The sequence below is a fragment of the Aptenodytes patagonicus genome, chromosome 1, assembly GCF_965638725.1.
Source record: "Aptenodytes patagonicus chromosome 1, bAptPat1.pri.cur, whole genome shotgun sequence".
Taxonomy (NCBI): Eukaryota; Metazoa; Chordata; class Aves; order Sphenisciformes; family Spheniscidae; genus Aptenodytes; species Aptenodytes patagonicus.
This window is the reverse complement of record NC_134949.1, coordinates 66,180,437-66,201,789: the sequence shown is the minus strand read 5'-3', so window position 1 is coordinate 66,201,789 and position 21,353 is coordinate 66,180,437. Positions and strand designations below refer to the sequence as shown.

The 21,353-nt window shown below is 43.8% G+C and overlaps 1 protein-coding gene across 1 annotated transcript in view; it reads left to right on the top strand.

The window, feature by feature from the left end:
- Nucleotides 1-239: 239 nt before the first annotated feature.
- The window catches only part of CHRM2 (cholinergic receptor muscarinic 2), a 104,864-nt gene continuing 83,750 nt past the window's right edge, over nucleotides 240-21,353 (top strand). Inside the window, exon 1 of the mRNA XM_076340393.1 lies at nucleotides 240-267. The gene's annotated coding sequence lies outside the window, so the exon portion shown is untranslated. The remainder of the gene's footprint in view (nucleotides 268-21,353) is intronic.

Here is a 21,353-nt window from a genome sequence, read left to right as displayed (position 1 = left end):
GACACCACCACCTCTTGTTTAAAGCTTCCAAACTGTTATTTTTTCCCCCCATTATCACGGTACCAAGTAATCTGTCTTTCCCCCACCCCAGCCCCCCTCCCTCCTCTTGGAAGATATGGAAGAGAAAGATAAAGCGGCTGCCGCTGGGCTCTGACTGCGCGCAGCCCGCATGCCTCTGCCGCCAGAGCCGGCGCGACTCCGCAGCCGCCGCTCGCAACAAGCCGCTTGCAGCGGGACGGGATGCAACTTCTGGTAATTGGATCACAGGTAGGAAAGCTTTGGTTTTTACTGACGTTTCCTCTCTTTTTTTTTTTAATTGCCTTTTTCTTTCCTTCTATTTTTTTGGTCTTCTCCCCCCCCCCCCTTTTCTTTCTCGTCCTCTACCCTCCGCCCCTTCTTCGCCGCACCTAGGATTTCATCCGCTGCTGTCATAGGAAAGCTCCCGCCAAGAAAATAATGTCAAAGAAACGAGCTTACGTTTTGCTTCCTGGTAGAAGGAGCAGAACAAAACATGGGGAAACTTTTGCTGAAAGGGTCCATAGCAGTGCGGGTCACGGGGGAAAGGCGGCGAGAGGAGAGAAGGCAAAGCAATTGCCCCCAGCACAGAGCCTTCCTGTGTTGAGTTACAGTTGTGATATTAATCCCAGTATCGAGTCTAGCATGGTATAGCGGGGAAGGAGAGACGCAGTAGCCTGATTTAGAGAAATCCTCACATTTTCCAAGCGCTGTCCACAGGTTTTTTATACAAATGCTGCATTCCTACACAGGGACATCTCCCGGACTACCCTTCCCACATCCCGCTGTGACATGTTTGTTAACGACTCCTGCAAAATGTCACCGGGAGCCGGGAGCGGAGCCGTCCCCGGGGAGCAGAGCCTGCCTGCGGAGCTCTCTGGCTGGGGGGCGGGAGGGTAGAGACGGGGCGGGGGTACCCCTGCTCTGCCGGGGACATGCAGGGATGCGGGGTATAAGGGGAGGAGGCTTCTGCTGTGTCAGTGCGGTCCCTCGCCCCTCGGCATCCCTCCTGGGGAGCGTGCGGCTGCTCGGGGTCAGTGCCCGTCTGCGCTGCCTCAGGTCTCAGGTCCTGCCTCAGGGAGGGGGAGCGCGGGCGCGGGGCGCCGCTGGAGGCGGGGAAGGTATGGGGTTTCCCCGGCTCATTTCCGACCCCGCTTCCCTGGCCCGGTGCCCCTGGGGTCCGGTCGCCGGTGCGGCCAGGGAGCCGGGTGCGGCGGCGGAGGATGCTCCAGGGCCTCGCTCGCCCCGCTCTCCCGGCCCGACTGAGCCCCTGGCAGGGCTGAGCCTGTCCCGACCGTGCCTCCGGGCTCCTTTTCCTTTCTCCCGTGCCGCCGCCACAGGGTGCTTGTGGCCAGAAGGAGCGAGCTGATGCCTTGAGAGGCAGCTCAGATCAGGCTGTGGGAGAAAAACTGCCTCCCAGAAACAGCTCTGGGTCGCCGAGGTCCTGGTGCCCCCCCAGAGTCCAGCCATTTCGGAGGCTCTGGAGGGGCGAAGTGCTTTCCGGGCTGCTTCTTCTCGGGCAAAAACCGAGCCCCCCCATCCCGGGCCGCTCTTCTTTTCGCGTCTTCCCCTTCTCCGTGCTCGCCGGCTTCCCGCGGCTGCCCAAGTGCCGGGGTGAAGCCCCGCTGGGGGAGCAGGCAGGCGGGAAGCGGCAAGGATGGCTTCTCCCCTCCGCTCGTCTCCCCGCAAGGAAGCCGGGCCGGAGGGCCCTGCCCCAGCCGGCGAGGAGCTCCCGGAGGGCGGCTTTGCCTCCACAGAGCGGCCCGCTGCCAGCTCCGAGGGGAGGCTGCCAGGGTTTGTAACTCCTTCCCACGGGCCTAGGGGTGAGTCCTTACCCCTTCACTTGGGAAAGGACAAGGGACTCCCCCTCCCTCCCCCATAAGATTGTGTTTTCCTACTATTTTCATGTGCTAAAGTTCCTTTAGGGAAAGGAGAGGTAGCTTTTTTCCAACTGGAAGAAGACACCGGGGAGGGGGGTAATTCTTGTTGCAAATCTAGCCAGAATAACATGTCTCCCCATTTTTACGTGTCAACCAGTGTGTTTGCACACATTGGTTTGTCCCTATCCCTTAAGGAAGATCTTCCCTTTGCAGAAGGGAAAAAGGCAAGGGGGGGGAAAGGAGAGGGGCCAACCTCTGCTTGACAGCCTGCTCTTGCAGTTTCAGAGGAAAAAAACTAAATCAAACAAACAAATAAAAAGACCGACAATAAGGAAGGTTAATACAGGAAATTAGAAGTATGCATGCTGCCTGCTTTTATGGTATTGCATCGCCTGCAATCACAGCCCCTGTCTAAATACACACCAGCCTTTATCATATGCTTTATGACACCAGCCACTCTCGGTGACTCGTCTATAAACCTCATTAAGCTACCCTCTCTCCTTTAGGCTCTTTTTGATTATAACTTTGGTCGAACTTCCCCTTTGCAGGACCCCTGGACTGCAAAAGCAGCCCTGTTTGTTTTTGCATCAGGAGAGCGAGAAGTGCAGTGGGCTCGCTGACTTGGCGAGAATGTGCCCCACCGAATTGCCCTCTCTGCCCCTGCCCGCAGTGCCCCATGATTTCTGCATTGCAGTCCGCTCAGGAAAGGGGCTCAGTACATGGGGAGAGGGGTCTAGGATGTCCCCAAGTTGCTTTGAACAGAGGGCAAAATAATAAAAAGGAGAGGTCATGCTATTCTCCCATCTAAAACCGAGATTTTAAGTCATATCCTCTACCCAAAATGTTGTAACACTGCCTCTGGGCAGAGCTTGGGGAGATCTGGACCATGCGTGATCGGGAGTGTCCTGAGGAGGTGGAAGGGGCAGCAGCTGTGCCATGCTGTGCCATCACCCAGGAGGAAGACCAAGGAACAAAAAGGGGGAAACCAAGGCCATCAGTGAAAAACAGCATCTGTGAATAAAAGCGTATTTTTTTGCCTGCATGTTCAGACCCGTGCCCCACTGTCATTTTGTTTTTCACCTAGGGGTTGACTCCCTGTGTGTGTTTTGTGGCTCTCAGATGCTCTAAGTGCTAGGATCTTTCAGCCCATTGGGTATCTAATTCAATAGTCTTTTGAGGACATCTACTATGAAATCCCCCACTGTTGTTGATACAGTCCCACGCGGTTACTCTGACCCACTTCACTCCTGTAACCCACTCACCCGTCCACCCAGACTTTCTCTTCTCCACTAATATCATGACCTACATGCAAAAGACTCATTTTCTGGTCCAGTTTCCATAGCAATGCAGCATGGGGAACGCAGATAAACCAGTAATAATGAAGCAGATTCCCTTTCTGTGAAATCAAGTCCTCTTTGAAAGTTGAGTTCAATTTAAGGGAAAGTAAGGATCCGCAGAGAGTTGGATTTCCAGCCCAAAGCCCAGATCTCCACGCCCTCTAGTGCCAGAGGCAGGCGAGGGAGAGCATCCCCGGGTACACAGGATGTGAGGCTTGATAGCGAATTACAGGGGAGAAAGAGAAACAAGTGGTATGAGATAATGACATTCCTTCCAGTGTCTGTTTCCAGACAGCTCTTCCCTCTTCTAAATCCCAAGCTGCAAAAAAAAGGCAGGTGGGGTTCAGCTGATCCTGGTTCTGTCACCCAGAGGCTAACGCTGCAGGTCCTGTGGGGTGGGTTAAACTACGGAGGAATGGGTAGGAAGAAATTAAAGCTGGGAAGCCCAGTCTGTATCTAGCCATTTATTCACAAATTTTGGATCTCTCTGGCTTTGAGCATCAAGCTTGCGGCAACTTGCAGCTAATTCTCAGGGATTCGAATGCACGGAAGAGGATTACTCACTTGTGAAAATGTTGCCCTGACCTTCTACGGGTTCTTTGGGTGGGTGGATGGGTGGACAACAGTAATCAGGCTAAGGAAAGCTGAAGGGGCCTAGTTCCAGCTCATATGAATGACAGGGATAACTTTTTCACAAATGCTTGTAGCCTTAAAACTTAAAAAGCTTAAATTGTATGGTAGCATTTCAAGCCCTGTTAAATCTGAGCCTGGATTCCCGTCTCTAAGAACCAGGCAGCACAAGGGACCAAGCACTGAGAACAGCTGTAACTAAATGAGACAATTAGCACACTCCCCACACACCACCCTACCCATCTTTTCCAGTTCCTATATTTTGGCAAAGATAGCTTTCAGTTTTGTCAGGATGTCCGTGGCTTTTCCTGGGTTGGAGCTGCCCAAAAGATGCAGAGTTACCTACTTGCTTGTCCTCGTCCCACCAGCTGAACGCCAACCACCTGTGCCTAGCAGATTGCATTCCCTAGCCCTCCGTACCAAGCTGAGTGGGGATTGCTTAGTGACTTATCCCACTGCCTTCCTACATCTCCCTGATACAAGTGGGCAGAAATAAAAGATGAGGCCACCCCTGGAGTCATATTAAAAGGCTGTAGCCCTTTCCCATGGGCCCTGAGCTTGTTTCTATATAAGAATGCTTTAGGCTGTGGAGCTGCCTGTCATTTTGGACTATCTGTCCTACCTTTAAAGCTGTACCATTACCTATATCTAACACCGCCTTCCCTGTAGAGAGAGATACATATCAGCAGATGTTCCAAAGAGACATCTCTTATATAACCTGATTTTAAGTCCCAAGAGGATGGGACAGGGTGAAGTGAGTTTCATCTCATTTCCATAAAGCACTTCCTAAAGAACGCTTGCCAATGAGACTAAGATACGCAATGGGATTTCAGTAGTCCATGTGCTTCATGTATTCATTTTTAAGAATATGATAAGGATAAAAGGAAACAGACCATCATTTAGGGCCAGCTGCTTTGCTGAGAGCCTTCTGCATGTTTTCTTTTTGACTAGATGATGCTCTGATTCTTGTCTTTCCAGTATCTCTTTTGACTCCATGGGCTAGATTGCGATCTTAATTACATTCTTTCAAATCAGGGGTGACTCCACTGACTTTAGTTACTTCTGATTTATTCTAGTGCAATTGAGCTCAGAATTTGACTTTCACAGAAACATAATAAGTGTTGTAATTAGAATATGCCAGTGTTTTGACAACTGTTCATGGAACAGCTCTGTTTTGTCAGCCTCTGCCGAAAGGGAAATGCAATGTGATAATGGGCATTGGGAATAGTATGGGGTACCTCTGACAGTGATGACAATAAAGATCTCTATGAGAGGCCACAACACAAATAGGTGAGAAATTCTGTAAAACAGCATCTCCCAGGGTTTTCCTCAAGCTCTTAGAAAAGCTCCGAGTAAACTGTGGGCAGGTGTGGGTTTTTTTAGGTTTTTGTTCTATTTTTTTTTCCTTTTTTTTTGAGAAAGAGGTGGAACAAGACAAAAAATATCTTCACAGAACTTTCTTCTGAATCATTGTGAAAATTAGTGTTGGAAACCAAGGAGATAAAATAAACCAGTCATTTAAAAGAATTCTCTTGCTTAGTAATTTCTCTGGGTCAGGATTCTCAGGTAGTCTGAATATGTAAAGCTCTCTTGATTTTAGTGGAGATAGGATGATCTGCAAACTCTGAGGATCAGACCCTTCATTTTTTAATCCATTCCAGCATGTGGGAAATAAAAATTAGCAAAAACTGTCCATGGGAAACAGTAAGTTTCTGGTACAGCCTGTAGCATTTTCATAGATTCCTGAGAAATTTTCTCTCAGCTTTGCAATGAATTACTGATGTCTATTTTATACTCATCTATCTCATATTTAGTCAATTAGCTAAGCAGAGTGGTCATATATTGAAAATAATTCACAAATTTGTTCATGAATAATAGCAACAAGCTCGTTCCACTATGATTTCTGAGGTCATTTAGTGCAAGCCGGTGACCAATGATTTATTCATGGAATATTCATACATCTCAAAAGTTTCATGAACGTTAGCATGAATAATTAATGGAAATTGTGTTATGTGTTATCATTACTCATTATTTTCCTATTCAAAAAGGCATCAGTCATCCATTTAAAGAACATTAGAACATAATGATTGCAACATTGGATCAGGCAGGTATTTTGTCTTGTCCAGTACAGTGTCTCTATCAGTGTCCCTTACCACATGCTTCAGAGGCAGGTGCGGGGAATGCTGCCCCAGATAAATGCACTGCCCTCAAGTAAAATGTTTTAATACCCACCAGCTTGTGTTTGCTTGCTGCCTGGAGACCATTTCCAAATGAAAACAGATACCTGCTTTCCTCACCAAATGGAAACCTTTAGTGATTCTAGACAAACTGCAGATATACTCACTGGCCAGATAAGCGTCTAATCCGATTTTGCCTCCCAGTAAGTTCACTACCTTAGTAGATAGTGAGTTCAGTAGGTTAATTACGTATTTTCTTGGGAAAACCACACTGCAAGCAACCTTTGATCTATTTAAATTAGCTGTTTTTCAATGTTATTGTTACCTCTCGATGACGTGAAAAGGCCAACAGGAGCACCCAGTTCATTGTATAGGTGCCATTCATTCACTCAACCATGAACCCTCTTGTTCTTTTCTTCGCTCAGACAGTCCCAGGGTTCCCAGTCACTTAGCATGTCTTAAAAACTACTGATTCTTCTATCTCCTTTTTTGGTGATGGATTGACCAATGTGGACAGTGTTTTCCCGGTGAGAACTATTGGCTTATACAATAAAACTGTTCATATTAACACCTTTTACCCCTTCTACGCACTAATGGAAATTTTGTTTTGTTTGTTGGGTTTGGGGGTTTTTTTGACCGCTGTTGTAAATGAGCAGAATTTGCAACTGGGTTGTCCACAGTGATGCCGATATCCTTCCTTGAGTGGTCACAGCTGACTTAGAATCCAGGAAGGTTTCCAAGTATTTCACTCCACCTGTGATTGTTCTGCATCAGCCAACACTTATTTCCATCTGTGATCCAAATGCTAGGTTCACCCAACTTAATTAGCATACTCTGAAATACTTCAGTCCTTATTCCCTTTTTCTAACAGCAATAATTTCAGTAAAGAAGTTATACGTGGTATAGAATCTTGGACAATCCAACTGTTAATCTTTTACAGTGAAAAATGATCATTCATGTGTACTACCTGCTTTCTCTCTCTTAAACAGTTTCCAACTTCTAATAATAAGCTACTTATTCTCAGATAACTTAAATTCTTCAAAGAAAATTTGTCAAAGAATTTAAGAAGATATATAAATACCTATATATATACACTTACCAGGTTGTTTTTCTTGGTGTCGTGGTTTAACCTCAGTTGGCAACTGAGCACCACACAGCCGCTCGCTCACTCTCCCCCTCCCCGGTGGGATGGGGGAGAGAACCGGAAGAGTAAAAGTGAGAAAACTCATGGGTTGAGATAAAAACAGTTTAATAATTGAGATAAAATAAAATACTAATACTAATAATAATAGTAATAAGAAGAATATACAAAACAAGTGATGCACAATGCAATTGCTTGCCACCCGCCGACCAATGCCCAGCTCGTCCCCGAGCAACGGCCCCCCCCGGCCAGCTTTCCCCCAGTTTATGTACTGAGCATGACATCACATGGTATGGAATGTCCCTTTGGCCAGTTTGGGTCAGCTGTCCCGGCTGTGCCCCCTCCCAGCCTCTTGTGCACCTCCAGCCTTCTCGGTCGGTAGAGCATGGGAAGCTGAAAAGTCCTTGACTAGTGTAAGCACTGCTTAGCAACAACTGAAAACATTGGTGTGTTATTAACATTGTTCTCACCCTAAATCCAAACCACAGCACTGTACCAGCTACTAGGAAGAAAATAACTCTATCCCAGCTGAAACCAGGACACTTGGTCTATTAGCTTGATGCTTCAAAGAATATATAGAAGAGACAACATTTCTTTGAAAGAAACTGTGATTTTTTTTTTTCCTCTCCTGTATGTAATTCTATTTTTTGTTAGTTTCAATCAATTTACCTGGAAGTAAAATAAGACTTTTCAATACATAATACCTAAGATCAATCCAGTGCCTGTCCTAAAGATAGGTATGCTAGCTGCTACCCTCCAGTCCTTCTGTAGCGTATCTGACTTCAGCAACAGCTTGCGTATTTTTGTTATCAGCGCAGCCACTTCATCTTCAAATGTTTTCCAAGCCCTTGCATATATAACCATGAGGTCCTTGTGACATGCTGCTATTTAGTTTATCAGTTTGTTCCAGTGTTTCCCCTTTCAACATTTCACATTCTGACAGCTCATGTCCTGTCTTGTCTTCAAAAAAATTGGTCTAGTGTGGACATTGGCACAGCATCATTTGCGGGGAAGATTTACCCAAATGAATCATTCAGAACCTCTGCAAAGTCCTTTTGCTCATTAATTATTCCCATTACCCCCTGGATGTGCAGCAGATCCCATTGGTTCCCTCCTAAACTGGGTGAATTTAAGACTTTCAGAAATGTCCTGCAGTTCCCCCCTCTGCCCCGCTCCCAAGCTCTTGTCAGTTAACACATCCTTGGCCCTCTTCATTTACAGCTGACATTTTGTTTGTGTTTTATTATAATTTCCCTCCCTCACCCAGGGGCTTCAGCAGAGCTGAAGTGGCATTTCCTGAAAGCTGCTTGCTTGGCTCAAACAACCTCTTGGACCTTAACATTTCACAATACCATTTTTTTTCCTATCTTGCCTTTCAGTTTGCTTTCTGCATGACTTCACTGAATCAGAAACTGTCTGTTAATGTACCTGTTGTTTTGAATTTATGGATTTTATGTTATTTTTCTTCCATTCTTTGCTTTTTTTTTTCTTTCCTATTCGCTTTCTACCTCCAGTACTTTTTAAGCAGTTCACTAATTATTATCAGTTTTAACCTCATGCTCTTAACGTAGTAATAAGTTCATTACTATTCAGGGCTTGACTGTATCATTTCTTCAGCTACTTAAGACTAAGTTAAGAACACATACTGTTATGTTTTCCGGTTATTCTAGAAATCACTTAGAAATTGGGGGGTTTTTAATCCATTTGTACCAGTTGACCTACCAAAGTACAGGTGGTTGAAGTCACCCATGATTGCCACTTTATTAGACTTAGTTGCCTCTTTGATCCCTCTCCATATAAACCATTGAATATCCCAGGCATTTCCTGGGCTAAGTGTGCTAATGCTTTGTGCAAACATCAGGATTTAATTAAAGAAGGATATTTTTATGCTTAGCACACTGGACCCAGACCAAGGAGATCACGGATAAGCTCCTGACCTTGCCACCAGCCTCCTGCCTGACCTTTGACAAGTTTCTATGGCCTGACACAAAGCCTGCTGAGGTCAGGAACAAAACTCATTACCTTTGGGTAGGCTTCGGCTTGGCTTCCTGAGGTGGGGAGAGTAGCTCTTCCTGGTCTCATGACAGTGTTGTGAGGATTCGGTTGCTGCAGTTTGTCAGGTATTGAGGTTCAGCTGTGGTGCCACCACAGGAAAACAGAAGCAGACAGACTCCATCCACAAGGGCTTTTTTTGCACTGGGGTGTTGGAAGTTTGAGCCTTTCGGAGATCATTATCAGGAAAGTTTTTGTTCAGAACAGAGGAAAAGCTAGAATGTTCAGCATCCCTCCAACAAAAAGGTACTGAAGCTTCTAACTGCTCCAGATCTTGGTGTGGAGTAAAGGATAAAATGACTAACATGGCCAGTTTTACATGGAAGAAAGTGGATCTCATAATGTGGTCTTATTTGAAAAAAATGAAAGAAGAGAGAAATAAATTGCAGGCAATGTTTAAGGACTAGATCTAGGTCTGGAGTTTAGTCAGTTCTGTATGTTTTCAGCTTAGTCAGTGTTCAGTAGGGGTAAAATTGCCAGAGTAAGGTTTACAATGCCATGACCTTGTTCAGATCATACACTGCATCAGAGTTGTTCTTAAATATTATAAAGACTTGTTGGTCCTCCTGTCCCCTCCTTCCCCAACACTCATTTCTGATGTAAAACAGAGCTAGTGGACTCTGAGAGCAGGGCATATGGATGGAGCAATGTCCATGTGTGGACAGAGAGGGTACAATTTTCTCCTTCACCATTACCTAAGGTCCTTGAGGATTTACATTATTGTTACTACGGTAGATTAAGTGTAGTGCTTCACACTTCATTTGATACCAAGGCCAGATGATGTATTAAAAATGGTTGCCCTCGAGACTTCCTACGTGTCCAGCACGTAGTAGGAAGTGGGGTGTGGAAACATGTCCAGCAACATTCTGCCATGGTGGGAAATCCAGTTTACTTCATTTTATACATAATATCGCATGACAGTAAATTAATATATGGGTGGAAAATGAAGGCAGATGAGGGCTGGTGGTGGGAACTTTGGGGAGGGGCTTGGTATGGAACAAGCATATGGACAATTTGCTCCTCACTGAACTTTAGAACTGTTGCTCAACACAGATATTGGGGGAAGACTGGCTTTTAGGGGAAGGGGACTAGCCAGGGAGATGTCTTCTCTGTTGTTGCTTTTCCATGCTTAGGCTAAGCTGCAGATTGATCTCCTGATCCGTACTGGCATCTTTCACCCACACTAATTTCACTTTTCTAGCAGTGTATTCTCAGCTGATGAAAGCTGTCAGAACATGAGTGACATGAAAGGAGAGGCCATCACCAAAGTGCTATATTTAACCTGGTAGTGTCATGCCTTCTCAGGTCTGACCTTGAGCCTTAGCAGTGAGGATATAAATGGGGCATCTTGGTTGTAAAGTTTCTTCTAGCCAAACATGGAAGGCTCTTAAGTATAAGGAAAAGCAGGGAAGAAGGAAGGTAATACAAGTTACCCTTCTGCTTTTGACATTTGTGGTAGCCAGCACACTTAGCTGCCACTAGAAGGAAAGCATACATGAAGGGCTGACTGTTAAATTCTCATTAAAAAAGTCTGTTTGATGTCTGCAAGTCATTTTCACAATCTTATCCGCTGGGAGTAAATGTAGGGATCTTTACTGAAAGGTTTTGACATCAGAAGCAGTTCCCTGCAAGGAATAGCCTACTGTTGTTATTCATTTTGCAATGTGATTCAGTAAAGGAAAAAAAAAAAACAGAAGTATACAAATGGAAAGAAATAGGAAGGGAAAAGAAAGAAGATGAAGAAAACCATTTGGTCTGTTTCATTTGTAGAAAGCTTGTAACTATCTCTCTTCCTTTCTTTAGCAAAGAGTGAGACTGTATATCTCCTGCTTTGAAGCACAGGGGAATGCAAAATATCTGGCTTCAAAAACGCCACATAACTCAAGTATTGCCATTCTTTCAAATGACAAATTTGACAATTAATATTCCACATAATTGTCTTTAATGCCACTTAAAAATCAAAGCGGGGTGTGGAAATGACACATAACATAAAAAGATGAGGAGCAATTTTCTTGTTACTTCTTTTGGACAACAGTAACAAGGGCTGAATTCCTGGTTTCACCACAGATTGCTGATGTGACCTCGGACAAACTCAGCAACCTCCTGTACCTCAGCTTCTAACATGGAAATTGTATAAAATAGCGTTTGCATTCTCACATGCTTTGTCTGCCCTTCATCTTTAGATTTTAAAGTGTTTGGCAGAACTTCTGTAACAGTCTGCACAGAGGAACCTTACCTAAATTTGGGATTTCATAGAAAGAAATGAATAATACAGTATCTTTCAAACATTTGGTTGCTTTTTCTTCCATATGAAAATTAGCTTATAATATGGACCTGATCTTTCTCTTCTTTAGAGAGTAAGAGCCTTTCCATTCACCCCTGGAGGTTGCTGCTACAGGCAGCTATACGTGGGATACCTCTCAGCAAGCTCTATCTGGAGCTGGTCCGTGATACATCTTCTTAAACCCTGAGAGCAGTTCTGCCTACGCTAGTGCTGCAAGGGTACAGAGGAACTGGGAAAGGTACACAGGAAGGTGACAAAGATGGTGAGAAATACCTGCCTCCCAGAGAGATCTTCAATAGACTAGGGCTCATCATCCCAGAAATGATACAACTTATGAGGAATATGCATAGCATAAGCAAACTTGAAGAGAGGAAGAAGGTGAACAGGGGACCATTTCATTATTTTCACAACATCATACCCAGAGCTCTCAGGTGGATATTAACAGGCATAAATTTAAAAAATCACTGTGTGATTGAGCTGTGGCACTTACTACTCTATGATGTTTTGCTGATTCCAAAGGTATAAATGAGTAAAAAATGATCAAACTAGACAGATTACTGGAAGAAAAGCACTACCAAAAGCTTTGTGATTCAAATAAAGTCACAGGGTCAGGGAGCCCTCCACACCGCCAATTGCTTCAACCTAAGAAAGGTATGCTGGGGTGGTATCACTGTATGCCCATTCCCTTTGCTTGTTCTTTGCTACTGGCTATTTTTGAGAGAGGACAGTGGGCAAGTTGGCTTAAGGAGAGCTGCTCTTGCACCCAGAGCCTCATTTGGGATCATCAGGGTAGCCATCTTCTTTGGACAATGCTCAACCTGTTTTACTTTTGCTGCTCACCAGAAATTTGTTGTCCTTCTTGGCTAGGTGCTTACCAAAATAACCACAAAACACTTTGGAAAGTTGTTTAATTAACCCCTGACTTGCCAGAAAGGCATCCTACAAATAAATTCAAAGATTTTTTGTTTTATTTGTTCATTGTAACAGTTGGAGAATTTTAATATACATGTGGTTTCCAGGCAGATCTCGATGCCAGCCACAGAGTGTGCTTTCCTGCCTCACTATCTGTAAGTCTGATATAACAGCCTGAGATAACCTCCTTGCAGACACACTTCTCTTTCAGCTTAATGCCTTTGTGTTCCCTTTATAGGTGTTCCCTTTACAGGGAAACAGTGAGTTGAGAAAGGGAAAATGTGGTCACAGCTCTGCCTTTAGTCTCTCTTCTCATTCAGTCTTCTACTTCCAACAAGTAAACTGCAACAAACAGCCTATACACACCAAAAATGAGGAAGGATGTGACAAGCATTGAGAGAGACCTTTGCATTCCTGTAAATGTGACAGGAGAAAGCCTCCCTCGGCAGTTGCATGTATAGAAGAATGTCTTACCTCATTAGAGCAGACCTGCCCCTCCCAAATGCCAAAAGAGAGATGATTCCTTCTTCTTGCTTTTCACTTGAAAGCTCCAAAATCACAGCCTTCTCAAAGCTCTGTATCATTTCATGTGCTGTATCAGGATTTAGACAATAGCCTTTTAACTAGTTAGTCCTAGAAAAAAAAAATGAACTATACAGAATAGAAAACTAAAGGTGAACTTATGAGGCAGGAGATACTTCCTGAAGATGATCTCTGCTTTGCTGTTGTCTTATGTCTGTAAGTGGTGGGACACGGGCTCATTGGAAAGCTCTCTAGGTCAGAGTTTTCCTGTTATGACCATGGTCCTGTGGGAATTACATCATTCTTTCACCTATGCAGGATTGCGCTGTACTGCAACTATATGCCAATTTAAAGACATGAATTTAAAAGGTGAGTTGAAAAGCTTTGAAATGAGCAGAAGCCAAGCTTTCTGTTTGTTAAGAAACCCACACAACAGTAGTGTTAATATTACATTTCCAAGCTCATAATAGCTGAGGCCCCCACATTTTCTCTTGAATAACTGTAAAAATGATTTCTGGGTGCTTTGCTTGCTTAAAAATCAAGCTGTTAGTGTGTGTTCTTGACTATGGCTTTAGAAATCCAAGTTTAGGTACAATATTTTTAACTCTAAGCCAAAATCTTTAACAAACAAAGCAAAATAAATCTCAAGGAAAATGTGGGCTTGGTTCCATTCTGTCTGGAACCTAATTTCTTTCCTTGCTGCCCACAAGGCTGTAAAAAACGGCAGCTCTGTTTGGGCTACACTTCAAAGCTATTTTATATACATATAGATGACTGCAAAATACTGAAGGAAAAGGGAGACAGGCCCATACCACACAAATTAGCAATGCATTTTGTTCTGGAGGCAGTGTTTGTGGGTTTTAGGAACCAGTGAACAACTTTGCAGGTAGATGATATAACATTACAGCAGGCCCCAGTGAGTTGGAGTTTTTCTCCTGACAAATATTTCAATGGCATTTTCCAAGTTCTTCTGAAAAGAGGACAAGGGAAAGAAGCTAAGTCTGGGGACACGCATCCTTGCTTTGCCAGGGCTAGGGAAGACACAGTTCCCAGCTGTTTAAAGTTTAGCACTGTCTTTCACTTGTAAGTTTTCAGTTCCCATGATCTATCACCAGATATGATTTCTTTACTTTTCCCAACCCATTTCAGTCATTTTGTGATTTCCTCAACATATTTGGTGATACATACTTAAATCAAATAAACAATGTAAACCAATACATGATATATGTTACACATGTTAGTGTAATAGAAATTCCCCACTAGGCTGGTTTGCACAAGCGATGTTGAGACAGGTTCACATGCATGAAGGTTTATTAGTGGAGTCCATAGCTGATGGCCTACATTGTCTCTAGCTGTGAAAAACTGGGGAAAAAAATAAGCCAGGGAAAAATAAAACAAAGAGGACAGGCAGAAAGGAAAGCTCTCCTTGTGGCACTTGGCTGGGAAGAGAAGCAACCAGTGTTTCCAGACCACTCCTGGACATCCTTTGCTGTGCAGCAGCTGGTTCCCCCCATAATACTCTTCCCACAGTAACTATATAGTTTCCACCAGGACATGCTCAAACCCTCCGCTGGTTGTCACTGCTTACCATTAGTGTTGATTGGAGCATGCATTGATCGGGGCAGGGGCTGCATGGCCAGTTGCTTGTGTGCATATGAACATTATTGTGCCCCTTGCATAAATCAAAAGCTACAACCAAAACGTAGTGAAAGTGTGGGAAAAAGGCTGAGTCTCTTGCTGGTGGCAATCACTGCCCGTAAGAACCCACCGCAGCAAGACTATTGGGGTGTGCAGGTGCAAGACTATAGGGATAGCAGCATGAGAATAACAGCACAGGAACAGTAAGGGGAAAATACTGCCCCAGGGGCTCTGAAAACATTGCCCCAGCAGCCTGGATGTGAGGGTACAGAGCTGTGAGGGAAAGGCAGGCTGCAAAGTTGCAGAGAGAAGGCCCTTAGCCACACAAACCAGCAACAGCAGTATTTTACTAGTATGGGAAGATGTGACAAGGTGACATAGTGGCACCCTAGAAATCCAATGTGCCGCTGTTCGGGGAGAGGCATTGGCTCTGGCTGCTTTGGTCAAAGGGTGCAGTTTCTGAAGATTCACTCTCGCTGGAGGCTGTTTGAATCACCTTTCCTTGTGTAAGCTGGGACACAGGCTGTCTGTCTTCCTCTCTCAAAGGGGTCTTCCTGCTGGTGACTTGAATGAGAGCCAACCCCTTCCTCTCCACATCCCCCTTTTTCCCCCCATTGTTTAAGTAACAGTTGAAACATCAAGTTTCCCCACTGCAGGTCAGCAGACAAGACCAGTTGAGGATGTGTCAATTCTGTGCTGCTAAAGATGATAGCATAACAAATACCTACAGCACAACTGCAAAGGAGAAATGCATCCTCTGCATTTCATTTTCTGATGCACTTTAGATGCTGTGTTCAGTTTGACTCAACTGGGAGGAGCAGAGACTCCTGATTGCAGGTGAAAAACTCGCAATTTAACTTTTATTCCAGCTTGCGTAGATGGAAAAAAGAAAAAGGTCTTCAGCCTTTTCCTTCAAGGGAAGAGGAGGCTGTGGTTGAGCTTGTTTCCTAACCCTCTGGCAGTGTTGTTAATGCAACACAACAACGAGAACAAGGAGAAAAACCCAGGAGTGCTCTCCTATTTCTTTTTGGTTGGGTTTTTCAGGGGTTTTTTTTGTTGTTTGTTTGTTTGTTTCACAAGAAGAGCTCTGTACCAAGATTTCATTTGTTGCGCTTCATTGCTTCATAAACCAAGGAAGAAAGCTAAAAGCACAACAGCCAGGAAGGAAGAATTTTGCAGCTCAGCACGTAGACATGGAGGTAATAACTCAATAAGGAGGAATCATTTACTTATTTTGAAGGTCTATTAAGACCTCTTTGATAGGGAACACACCAATTTATTTATTTTTGTTGCACTGACAAGTACCCCATCTCTTCTGGGGTACTTGACTACTGCACTCTGCCATGAAGCCAGTTCCTGTGCTGCAGCATTAAGAAGTAATTATTACCCTTTACTGTGTAATGATTAGTTATTGCACAGGCCACATAGAAGACTTCTGCAGTCGTCATGCCAACTCTCTCCTCTATCCTGAATTAACCCACTCTACTCTGCTGCAACGATCAGCCACGGGGGTGTGGGGGGGCATTCAGGCTGTGCACATCCCATTCTGATTTCACTGCATCCTGGACACTAAAAGAGCACACGGTCTCATCTAGTGTGTACAGGCACAGGGATTTTAAAGACTGCTCTCTCTTGCTCAGCCCCACCTTCCCTGCCATGATCTGAGAGGATTAATATGTATCCTGAGTGCCAGACCTCTTGCTGCTCTACAGTGGACCCCTCTGGGTGCTTAAAGTGCAGCCTCAGAGCCTAATCCAGTCCTTGTCATCTGGCAGCACAGTTCCTCTGATACCAGGGCTCTGCAAGCTGGGGCTTGATGGGTGTTTAGGAGAGATGCATGAAAGGAGGGGGAGAGGTGCTAAAACAGGGCAGCATCTCACAGAGATCCCAGATGCACTATTTGCTCTGGTAGGAGCCAAGGTCTCTTTCCAGTTACCTCTCAGCGCTGCTGCTGCTGCTAACATCTTAACCTGGCTGTTGGTCCTTTTTAGGGGGAGAAGTGTTTAGCTAGAAAGTGAGAACATCACTGCCTTTTCTTTAAAGTGGTGGGTACGTGCCAGTGGGGAGAAGGGAGAACAGCTGCATGCTGTCTGGTCTCCCACTGTTCCTTGAACTCCGATGTGAATTGCACAGCAAGGAAAATGAGAGCTGGTCTTTGCTTAGGTAAGCGTTCTCCAAGCAAAGTTACAAAATAATGCGTTTGCGTTCCTATAGGCAATTATGTACATGTCATCCCAGCTTTGGGTTCAGCCCTGCAGTCCTGCATGCTGAAGGGTGCAGGACCAGACCCTTTGTAGCTAGCTCACCTCATTAATAGCTGGGATTTGATACAATACCTATATTTAATGCCTTTTTTTCTTTTGCTGCTTGCTGAAATTACTACCTACAGCCCCTCAAGGGGAAAAGGAAAAAAAATCTGCAAAAAACCTCCACATTCTCCACAACAGAGCAGATCATGTCATCCAGTTGCTCTTACTGTTATTTATACATAGATGATTATGCTATCTGCCACACATTGAGGAATGAAAGGCTTAATTGGAGAAATAATCTGAAAATCAAATAATTGTTTTCTTGATGTTTCTTCAAAGAATAGATTTTGCCAATGTTGCTCCACATTTACTTTTTTTTTAAAAATAATCTATCAATTCTGTAATTAAACATCTATCTGAAGGGAGCAATATTTTTCTGAAAAATTTATTGGTTTATGGAAAGTAACACTCTGGTAACCAGAGCTGATGGGAGACATGAGCAAAGGATGGGGAGAGGAGAGAGGAAAGTTTCTCTCTTCAGTCTACATCCAGTGGACTGAAAACAGAGGACTCTCCCGTTCAGTTTCTTTCTTTCTTACTACTCTCTCTTCCATACACCTCTCCCTTCCACCATGCACTTCTCATCACTCTTCAAAAAGAGACAGCTCAGACAGTCATCAAGTGACATCATCTGCTGTTTAAGTCTTTGAGTCAATGGGTTACATGATCACCTAAAAAACCCCAGTCACACATAGAGTTACTGTTTTGCTTGGGATCGCACATTCACTGTAGGAGAGCATCGCTGTTCTGAACAGTTTGCAATCTGTCTCTTCTGTGGGGGTTGTCTGGTTTTTATCTCTGACCTCTCAGTCTAAGGAAGAGAGGGCAGGACACAAAAAGTTGTCAAGCTATAGGTAAAGAACAGATGGACAAACCCACACAATTCTCTTATATTCCAGCCTGCCACCCTCCCCACTCACACTTGCTCATGTGGTCATTATAAGCTTGTGCCATCCTCTGGGGTAATGGTGCAGAAATTTGTTTGCAAGCAAGTCAGCTAATCAGGCTGGTGTGCTGGAGCGTAATGCCAACACAAATGGTTATTATGGGGGCATAATTAGTAGGCTTTTATACAGGAAAATGGCTGTAAATGATTGATTGCCATTAACCTGAAAGACGTGAGAAAATTTTTGGCTTTCCAATACCCTCAAAGACAGTTGTGTGAAGATGGGCTTTTCTGAGAACAGACATCCCCTCAGTCCTGAGTGACTGGTCACTGGTCTCAACAGACAGCTGATGCTTTCTTTTGCTTTCAGATCACTGAAAATAAAATGACCTATGCTGAACAATCTGTTAATAGTCATTAATTTGTCCACTGGATATTTTCCCCCTATATTTTGAATTGTCCATCTGCAAGTGTGCTGGCTAAGCTTAGCAGTCTGATTAATAGTTTCAATGATCATGTCAAGGCCAAGAGATTCTTGTAAGTTTTTTATGTTCAGCATTGAGAATTTGGTATTTTTTGCATGTGACTGTTCCCTTAACTCATGTGACATAGCTTCCCACCTCTAATTTAATGACCTGATGCTTATAAGCAGAAGCTGAAGGTGCTCTAGATGGTGGGACAGGCAGATAAGCTGGCCAACAACTGTTCCCTTTTGCTCTAAGAAGGACTCAAGAGCAGCATAGCTGAGGGGACAGATACCAAACCAGAAAGATCTTGGAGAAATTATTATTTTACATCGTCCACTTGTCTTTAAAGGGAAAGGTAAGTGCCTTTAAAGAGGCATCAAGTCCAAGTGCAGGTCTACACTGTGGGTATCTTCGGGGCAACGGTGGGCAGTACTAGAAACTACCTTTGAGGACATTTTCATTGCTTACACCAGTACTGCCATCACACAGGGTAGAAACTGTGCTGCATCTCCTCCACCCTGGCAGCAGCACAGGGTTCAGCCCACTCCAAAAGTACAAACCTGGTTGCCTGTGTGTGTCCCAAGGGAAAGTGTGCCATCCCAAGACAGGTCTGGCTTCCCTGGGAAGCTAATTTCTGTGTTGTGGTTTCCTTCAATTCAGCATCTGGCTGCTCCATCATTCCCTTTCTTGAATGCTTTGGACCTGCAACGCAAGCAAAGGGATTCCAGTTTTACGACATTTCTACTATTTTAGCACTGCCTTTTTTTATACCACTTGCTGTCTCTTCTGCTCACTGTAAGCCAGATGCTGCTGCTCTTTTACTCACTTTGAGTAGTACATCACTGTTGAAGAAATGCCCCAGAAAAGTTTGCTATATCAACTGCTACATACTGTGAGTGAAGGTCCCCAGGTCTAGCACAAAACAAGGACAGAAGGAAATGGTATCCAGTCTGAGCAAAGACTGCAAAATCTTTCATGATCTCTCTCACCCACATTTCTTAGCATCTCTTCTCCCACATGTACAACCTGTTAACACGTGCTGAAAATAGAGAGCACCACATTTGAAAATGTTTGCAAGGGATATTTTGCTCAGTGTCTTTTACACTGTTAGGTGGCAGACTACGGGCAGTTACTGAACTAAGCAACATAATGCATTTTTAAGAAGCATTGGTCAGTCACATGGAAATAAGCATCGCCTCCAGATATACTAATTGTTATGCCTTTCATGATTAAAATTGCTACTGCTATCAGTTCTTATGTGCCTGGTTTTACATTGATTACCAAGTCAGATCTCAAAGACGTATCCTTCCATTTAAGAAAAGACTACTGATTGATGAGCAAAGTGTATGATTTTCCCTTGAAGCATGAAATATAAATAATTACTATATGTCAGCATGTGTAATTACTGTACTCTTGGGTAGGGGCATCAGTGATATCTGCCTACATGGAGATTCTTATGTTTCAAAAATGTTTCATACTCATAAAAGAACAACCAAAAGAGCATAGGATACGCACAGGGTACCAGCGACCTGTAAATAGACAGAGAAGTGTCTCAGCTAGCATGGTTAGAGAGATTCTGTTTGAGACATCACTTCTAAAGAGTCTGTTCTTCATTTGGTGCACTTCGTTAGCAAAGCAGAGCTTATAAAAATCAATTTCTCTGCATCAGAGTAAACAAAGGCAGAAGGAAGAGTAAATGGCTTCTGTCTAGTCTCATGTTGATGTCAAGGGGACCAGAACCCAGATGTCCCAACTCTGAATTCAGCACCATGCTCTTATTATTGGACCATCATTTTACATGGAGCTTTTATCTTTCTGTTTTTTTTTTTTTTTTTTTTTTGGGGGGGGGGGGTATTTGTTCACATCAGCCAGGGCTGAAGGAAAAATATTATGTATAATTACAGAGCTAGACAGGCTAAAACGTCACCCACCAGAATCATTTAATCTCTGGTATTATTCTCTGTTCTTACTCACCCTCATGTCAGTGCTGCCTCTCCTTCCATCTTTAACTCCTCCTTCCTCTGACAGGATGTACAATAGCCAAGGCAGTATAAATTAAAGCCTAGAATCAGGAAAATTAGAATAGATTGGAAGTGCCAGTTCCTCAAGAAGGAAAAGAAAGAAACAAGACCGCAGGAGATCAGAAGAGTGATTGCAGCTTCATTACGAGGGCCGTTGTACCATTGGAACAGGTTATTGCCTGTCACAAGCTGTTTTTATTTTCCACCTCCTGATTGATGCAGAGCTTGATCTGAAATAAATGCCATCTATCCACTTGCTTTATAAATCTCCTCGCTGTACTCACATTTGATGTTTACAGGTCTTCACATTTTTCAAGTAAAATATAATTTTATACCTGCGGTATCTTTATTGTAAAGCAGCAGGAGAGAGGTTGAGGGCTACATAGGAGCTCTTACTGGTCCGTGCTGAGGTGGGCCTGAGAGGGAATGAACTCAGTCGCATCAAAAGGCAAGATAAACCGTGGTGGGACTTCCAGGCAGTGCACTCTCAATGTAAACTGTTTCCTTAATCTGTGTCAGGTTCAGACACTAACAATAAATCATATCAGTGGTCAAAATACTCCAGTACTGAATTTTTAAAGATATCTTTCATGAATTTGCTTAGCAGTTAAAAAAACACAACTTCTTCCCAGCAATTCCATAATATCAAGTTTTTGATAACGAAAGGGTTTCAACAGCATGTCCTTGGGAGTTTCAGATTTTGAGACCAGTAAAAAAATACCTGGAGCAGAAAAAGGTAAAATAAAGACGGTCACTGCCTGAATGCCACCTCTTTCTCTGCTAAGAACCTTCATTGAGAGCAGATCTCCATACTGCATTTTGCTTTGGGCAAAAAAAGAAAAAAATATCTCTAGGATAAAGATTTTTTAATTTAAAAACCTATGTGTAAAACAATAACTGGTCTTTATATTAGCAACAACTATAATTGTTAGACCTGCTACTTACACAGCCAGCACAGTATACCTGTGCATGTTATTTAGAAGTGGCATTTGGTGGTAACTGTAGCAACATTTGCAGTATAGCTCACGAATTACTGTGAAAGCTTATTCTCCCTATGCTCTGTAAATAGTGAAGTGCTTCGG